This window comes from Vitis vinifera, chromosome 16, assembly GCF_030704535.1.
Source record: "Vitis vinifera cultivar Pinot Noir 40024 chromosome 16, ASM3070453v1".
NCBI lineage: Eukaryota > Viridiplantae > Streptophyta > Magnoliopsida > Vitales > Vitaceae > Vitis > Vitis vinifera.
In genome coordinates this window covers 14994847-15001573 of record NC_081820.1, presented here as the reverse complement: position 1 = coordinate 15001573, position 6727 = coordinate 14994847, and the positions used below count along the sequence as shown (strand labels likewise).

General features: G+C 36.7%; 1 pseudogene; it reads left to right on the top strand.

Moving 5' to 3' along the window:
* The first annotated feature begins 871 nt into the window (after window positions 1–871).
* LOC100853614 (ABSCISIC ACID-INSENSITIVE 5-like protein 2) lies at window positions 872–6214 on the top strand (annotated as a pseudogene).
* The last annotated feature ends 513 nt before the right edge of the window (window positions 6215–6727 follow it).

Here is a 6727-nt window from a genome sequence, read left to right as displayed (position 1 = left end):
CATGAAACAAGTGAGTGTCCTAGGAAATGACAAGTGCCACTAATGCTTTTCCTCTCAACTTTACAACTGGCAAAGTCGGCATCCGAGTATCCAATTAATTCAAAGTTATCACCCTTAGGATACCATAGCCTTATGTCCATAGTCCCTTTTAAATATCTAAGAATTCATTTTACAGCACTTAAATGAGATTCCTTAGGACCAGATTGAAATCTAGCACACAAGCATACACTATACATGATGTCGGGTCTACTAGCGGTCAAATATAGTAAAGAACCTATCATGCCTCTATACATAGTTGAGTTGACGGGCTTACCTTTGTCATCCATGTCAGGCTTGATGGATGAACTTATTGGAGTCTTCATTGTTTAGGCTTCCTCCATATTGAACCTTTTGAGGAGATCTCTTATATACTTTGCTTGATTGATGAAGGTTCCTTCCTTTAGTTGCTTGATTTGAAGTCTAAGGAAGAAGTTAAGTTCTCCCATCATGCTTATTTCGAACTCACTATGCATGCATTTAGAGAATTCTTCACAAAGAGAGACATTACACTACTATAAAAATCGAAATTAATGACGCTTGATTCCTTGACACTTCTAAAAAACGTCATTATTTAGATTATAATATGAGATTCAATGGCGCTTATTAGAAGCGTCATTGTTTACTATAGTATTTTTCAATCCATGGCGCTTATTAGAAGTATCATAGTTTGATAAGGCTTATTTGAATATTATTCGGTACATAATGGCGCTTATTCAAAGCGTGATAACATTAATCCCATAACTTGGTGCTTTAGAGAAGTGTCATTGAATTATAGGTATAAATATACCTCCCTAAAATATTCCCCCTTCCACAATCTCTCATCCACCAAACATTCTCTTTGCCATTTCAAACCCTCCCAAATGCTCATACCAAATAAACTTGTGTACAAAACTGAATAGGATCTCTCATCCACCAAACCCATCCTTCTGAATACTTTCCCAAAATCCCCTTTGTCATTGTTATCGTTACCATCATAGAGAGAAAACTTCAATCTTGATATCGATGATGGAACCCTAGATTCTCTTGATGTTTTCCCGAGTTGGTCCTTCTGGTGGAAGAAGTTGTGGCTATTCACGGATGAGTACTTCTTGATCCTCGAATCCTTTCACTTTTTTTTTAGATCCAAACAGCACTATGTCAAGTACCACTGATTTTTCTTTTCCATTTCTTTCTTTGTGATTTTGTTTATTTTGGTTTCCTTGTTTTTGATATTTGTGTAAGAAAATGTACTCATTTTTTTCTAAGTTCCTATTTGTTTATTTGGAAATGAGTTTTTTCTATTCTTATGATTGATTTTTTGTTCTCCCTTTTATTTTATTTTGGGCTTGGGACTTTGATGGGCATTGGGGTTGGGTTTTAGGGCTTGAAAATTGCTTGTGGTTATGTCATGTGGATGTTGGATGTGAAAGATTTGTGCTTTTTGATCCTCGGTGACGTTTTTTGTTGAATGCTCTGTTGACATTTTGGTTTCATTTGAACAGGGGAGGATTGAAAATGGATTGATGGGTTTGATTCATTTGTTGGGTTTTTGGGGTTTGTGGATTGGTGGTTGAGGTGGGATCTTTTGGCACATTCTAGGGTTTGTGTTGTTCTTGCTGTTCATATATAGGGATTTTAGGGTTTTGAGATTGGGATTTTGGAAGTTGAATTGATGAATTAGGTGGAGGTTGTTGAATGGGGGTTCAGACTATGGGGTCTCAAGGTGGTGGTGGTGGTGGTGGTGGTGGTAGTGGTAATGGTAAACAATCTCAGTTTCAGCCATTGGCATGGAAAAACTCAATGTATAGTTTAACACTTGATGAGGTTCAAAATTAGTTAGGAGACTTGGGGAAACTGCTGACTAGTATGAACCTTGATGAGCTTCTCAAGAATGTGATTACTACCCAAAAAATGCTATTTTACACCTTTAATTCATTATGTTTTAAGCACTTTTTTGTAGTAGTTCTCCATCTTTATCCCAATTGGCATGTTAAGGACCTAACAATGACTTCTAATCATATTTGTGGCTAGTTTTAGTATTTTGACAGATTTTTGGATCATTAAGACAAGCCAAGCAAAGGAGAGAAGCAAAGAGAAGCAAAGAGGAAAATCAAGCAAAGTGAAGAAAACAGAGGACAGCAGCTGCAGTCTTCCTTTGCACTTTTGGAGCACTTCTCGAAGTCCATTTTTTGCATGCTATATACCATTTCAAATATTAGGAAGTCAAGAATCCAACGCTTGAAACCGTGTACAATTTGGAGCTGAAATGAGGAAGATATGGCCTTCGGAAGACAACTGCTCCAGGCTTATGCGAAATTCGCACAACACCTTGAAATTCGCACAACACCTTTAGCTTGTGCGAAACTCGCACAACACTCGCACAACACCTTCAGCTTGTGCGAAGGTTGTGCGAAACTCACACAACACTCACACAACACTCGCACAACCCATGCGTGGTGCGAATTTTCCTCTGTTTCTCCACGCACGCACCACAGACTTCCCAGATATTTTTAGCTTGATATTTTCTCGTGTAAATTCCTTTTGTAACCTTGTATTCAGCCGACATAAGGCTTTATCTTGTAATTTTGCTATATATAGAGGTGCACAATGCCTCCAAAAGATATGGGATGATTGGGGGATCGATCCTCTGTACATTAACTTAGAAATATATAAAGCTCTATTTTTCTCTCTTCTCCTGTTCTTCCCCATTTCTATTTTCTTAGTAGCCAAACAGCCTCTGAGGGCTTTTCCTCAGAGGATGATTGGCTAAAACTTTTAGTTTCTCAAAGTATGGATGTTATGTGATGACTTGGATGCAATCCCATGGAAATTTCTCGCACCTAGAAGGTAAGGTAGTCGTTTTTCATTAAAGGTTCATTAATGCAAAGTTTGGTTTTTATTTCCTTTGGACAACTTCCAACGGCCAATACTTGATAAGCTTTTGGATTTCTATCCATTAGTTATCTCCTACGAGCTATTGGAAGGTGAGGTTTTCAATTCCAAGTTTTGCATTAATCCGTTAGAACTAATTTCAATGGCCATTGAAAGGTGAGTTTATCACTTGGAATGACTTTGAGTTGCCAATATTTGGTAAGCTTTTGGCTTTAGACCATTAGTTATCTCTTACAAGCCATTCAAAGGAAGTCTAAGGTGAATAACCATTGATGAAATTCACTACCATCTGTTTTTCCATTTTAAAGGATTAAAACTTGATTTGCTAAATCCATACCGGTTCGGGAAGCAAGCATCACCATAGTTGCAACCCCAATGTGAGGAGCCTATCCTGAGATTTCCAATTTGCATAAGAGCCAGAGCATAGCTATCCTATCTTTGAGAAACTTGTTTTTAAACCCTTTCATTTTAGTCTTTAATGTTAGCTTAGATTAGTTTAAATCTTTCTAAAACATTTACATCTTCTTTTAAAGCTAACATCCATAAGAAAATCACCTATTTTCCTAATTTGAATATCACTAGTGTTTGCGAAAACCCTTCCCAGTGAACGATCCTAGAACCACTATGCTATAGTAGCTTGGCTACTTTAGTAATAGTATTTAAGGTATAAATTTTGTTGATACGCCTTTAAAGCTAAGCTACCATGAGTCGAATCAGAATGTGTGGACGGTTGAGGCTAATAATTCTGTGGGTATGGATGCTGAGGGTGTAGGTTTGAGTAACCAATCTGCTCTGCAACGAGAGCCTAGAAAATTGACAAGTGCTCTTAGCAAGAAGGCAGTTGATGAGGTCTGGTGAGATATACAAGGGCATGGCAAGAACAGTGAAGAGAAGAAATCTCGGGAGAGGCAGCCTACTTTGGGGGAGATGACTTTGGAGGATTTCCTGGTAAAGACAGGAGTTGTTGCTGAACCATCAGATAAAAAGATTGATGGTACTGTTATTGGGGTTGATCCTAATGTAAGGCCACAATTCCCACAACAGGGTTAGTGGATGCAGTACCCACAACCACAATTTCCGCATCCACAACAGAATATGAAAGGGGTTTATATGCCAGGCCAGCCAATGCCGCAGCCGCTACCCATGGGACCTAGCTCTGTCATGGATGTTATATATCCTGACAACCAAGTGGCCTTATCTTCTCCATTGATGGGAGCTTTATCAGATACACAGGCACCTGGGAGGAAAAGAGTTTCCCAAGAGTCTTAGATATGATTGAGAAAACTATTGAGAGGAGACAGAAGAGGATGATCAAGAATTGGGAATCTGTTACCAGTTAAAGGGCCAGGAAGCAGGTTGGCTGTCAGTTTTCTGTTTTTCTGAACTCCACCGCACTGTTGATTATTACCAAAAAGTGCTATTTTGTAGACCTAATTATAATGGTTTTGAGCACCTTTGTGTAGTAATCATATTCATTTAACCCAATTAATTCATTAAGGTCCTTAGTAATTGGTTTTAACCATTTTGTGGCAAGTTTACATGTTTATATCAGCTTATGAATCAATTCAAGCATGCCAAATGATGGAGGAGCTTCTTGGACAAGTTAAAGCAAGCTTTTAGCTACACCAAAGCAAGCCAACAAAAGGAGAGAAGCAAAGAGAAGCAAAGGGAAGCAAAGAGGAAAACAGAGGACAGCAACTGCAGTCTTCTTTTGCACTTTTGGAGCACTTCTAGAAGTCCATTTTCTACATGCTATATACCATTTCAAATCTCAGGAAGTCAAGAATCCAACACTTCAAACTGTGTACGATTTGGAGCTGAAATGAGGAAGATATAGCCTTTGGAAGACAACTACTCTAGGCTTGTGCGAAAATTTCGCACAACACCTTCCAAATTCGCACAGCCCATGCGTGGTGCGAATTTTCCCCTGTTTCTGCCGACTCCACACGAGATCTTTTATTTTGGATATTTTTGTATAAATTTCCATTCTTCTCCTTGTAATCCACCAATCATAAGATTTATTAGCTAGGAAGGTTGGAAAAACTTCTCTATTTATATCCCCTTGCATCCGTTGTAACAAATTGATAGATAGATATAGAATACATATTACGTTTGACACTTAGAATATCTACAGAGCTCTCCCGTTTCTATTTTCTTAGTAGCCAAACAGCCTCTGAGGGTTTTTCCTCAAAGGATGATTGGCTAAAACTTTTAGTTTCTCAAAGTATGGATGTTATGTGATGACTTGGATGCAATCCCATGGAAATTTCTCGCACCCGGAAGGTAAGGTAGTCGTTTTTCATTAAAGGTTCATTAATGCAAAGTTTGGTTTTTATTTCCTTTGGACAACTTCCAACGGCCAATACTTGATAAGCTTTTGGATTTCTATCCATTAGTTATCTCCTATGAGCTATTGGAAGGTGAGGTTTTCAATTCCAAGTTTTGCATTAATCCGTTAGAACCAATTTCAATGGCCATTGAAAGGTGAGTTTATCACCTGGAATGACTTTGAGTTGCCAATATTTGGTAAGCTTTTGGCTTTAGACCATTAGTTATCTCTTACGAGCCATTCAAAGGAAGTCTAAGGTGAATAACCATTGATGAAATTCACTACCATCTATTTTGCCATTTTAAAGGATTAAAACTTGATTTGCTAAATCCATACCGGTTCGGGAAGCAAGCATCACCATAGTTGCAACCCCAACGCGAGGAGCCTATCCTGAGATTTCCAATTTGCATAAGAGCCAGAGCATAGCTATCCTATCTTTGAGAAACTTGTTTTTACACCCTTTCATTTTAGTCTTTAATGTTAGCTTAGATTAGTTTAAATCTTTCTAAAACATTTACATCTTCTTTTAAAGCTAACATCCATAAGAAAATCACCTATTTTCCTAATTTGAATATCACTTGTGTTTGCGAAAACCCTTCCCAGTGAACGATCCTAGAACCTCTATGCTATAGTAGCTTGGCTACTTTAGTAATAGTATTCAAGGTATAAATTTTGTTGATACGCCTTTAAAGCTAAGCTACCATGAGTCGAATCAACTGTTATTTAGTTTTTTCATTTCATTTCTTCTTTTGTTTTGCATTCTTAATAAGCTTAGAGTTGATGATGAATAGGCTTACACAAATGAACTGGAGAACAAAGTTTCACGTCTGGAAGAGGAAAATGAAAGGCTAAGGAAACGAAAGGTATATATTTTCTTCTAAAATAAAATGCATATTGGTTATTATAATATTTTCTTCTAAAGTGGTCTAACAGCAACCCCTCTTACACTATGGAAGGTAAGTTTTCTTTTTAATTTCTAGGTGATGCAGTTTTTATTTTGAAATTTGTCTTGATTTATCTCAATTTGTTTTAGTTAGTTTATAATTTTTTCATTATAGCGCACTGTACTTCTACATCTATAAATTGAAATCTGACAACTTAAAAACCATTTTAAATTTTTCTAACTATTCTATGACATTTTAGACTCCTTGAACTTGATTTTTGAATCTTTCTTGGGTCAAACATGGTTTTCCAATTAGGAGATTTAAATCAATTTTTCAGAAGGTTCAATTTTCACTCTGTTTTTTACATTTAGTCTTGTTTTACAAAATTAAATTACTAAACGGTCTCTTTAATTTATTTTGACATTTTATTTTAATGTATACTCCTTAAATTTAATTTTTGATACATAAAATATCAATAAATAATTTCTGAAATGAGAGATATAATTTTTTCTTCTTGCACACACTGCACAAGTGCTCTTCTGAATCTGAGAGATGTTTATTTATTTTTAAATATGTTGTGAATGTGATATTTCTCTGAGATTAT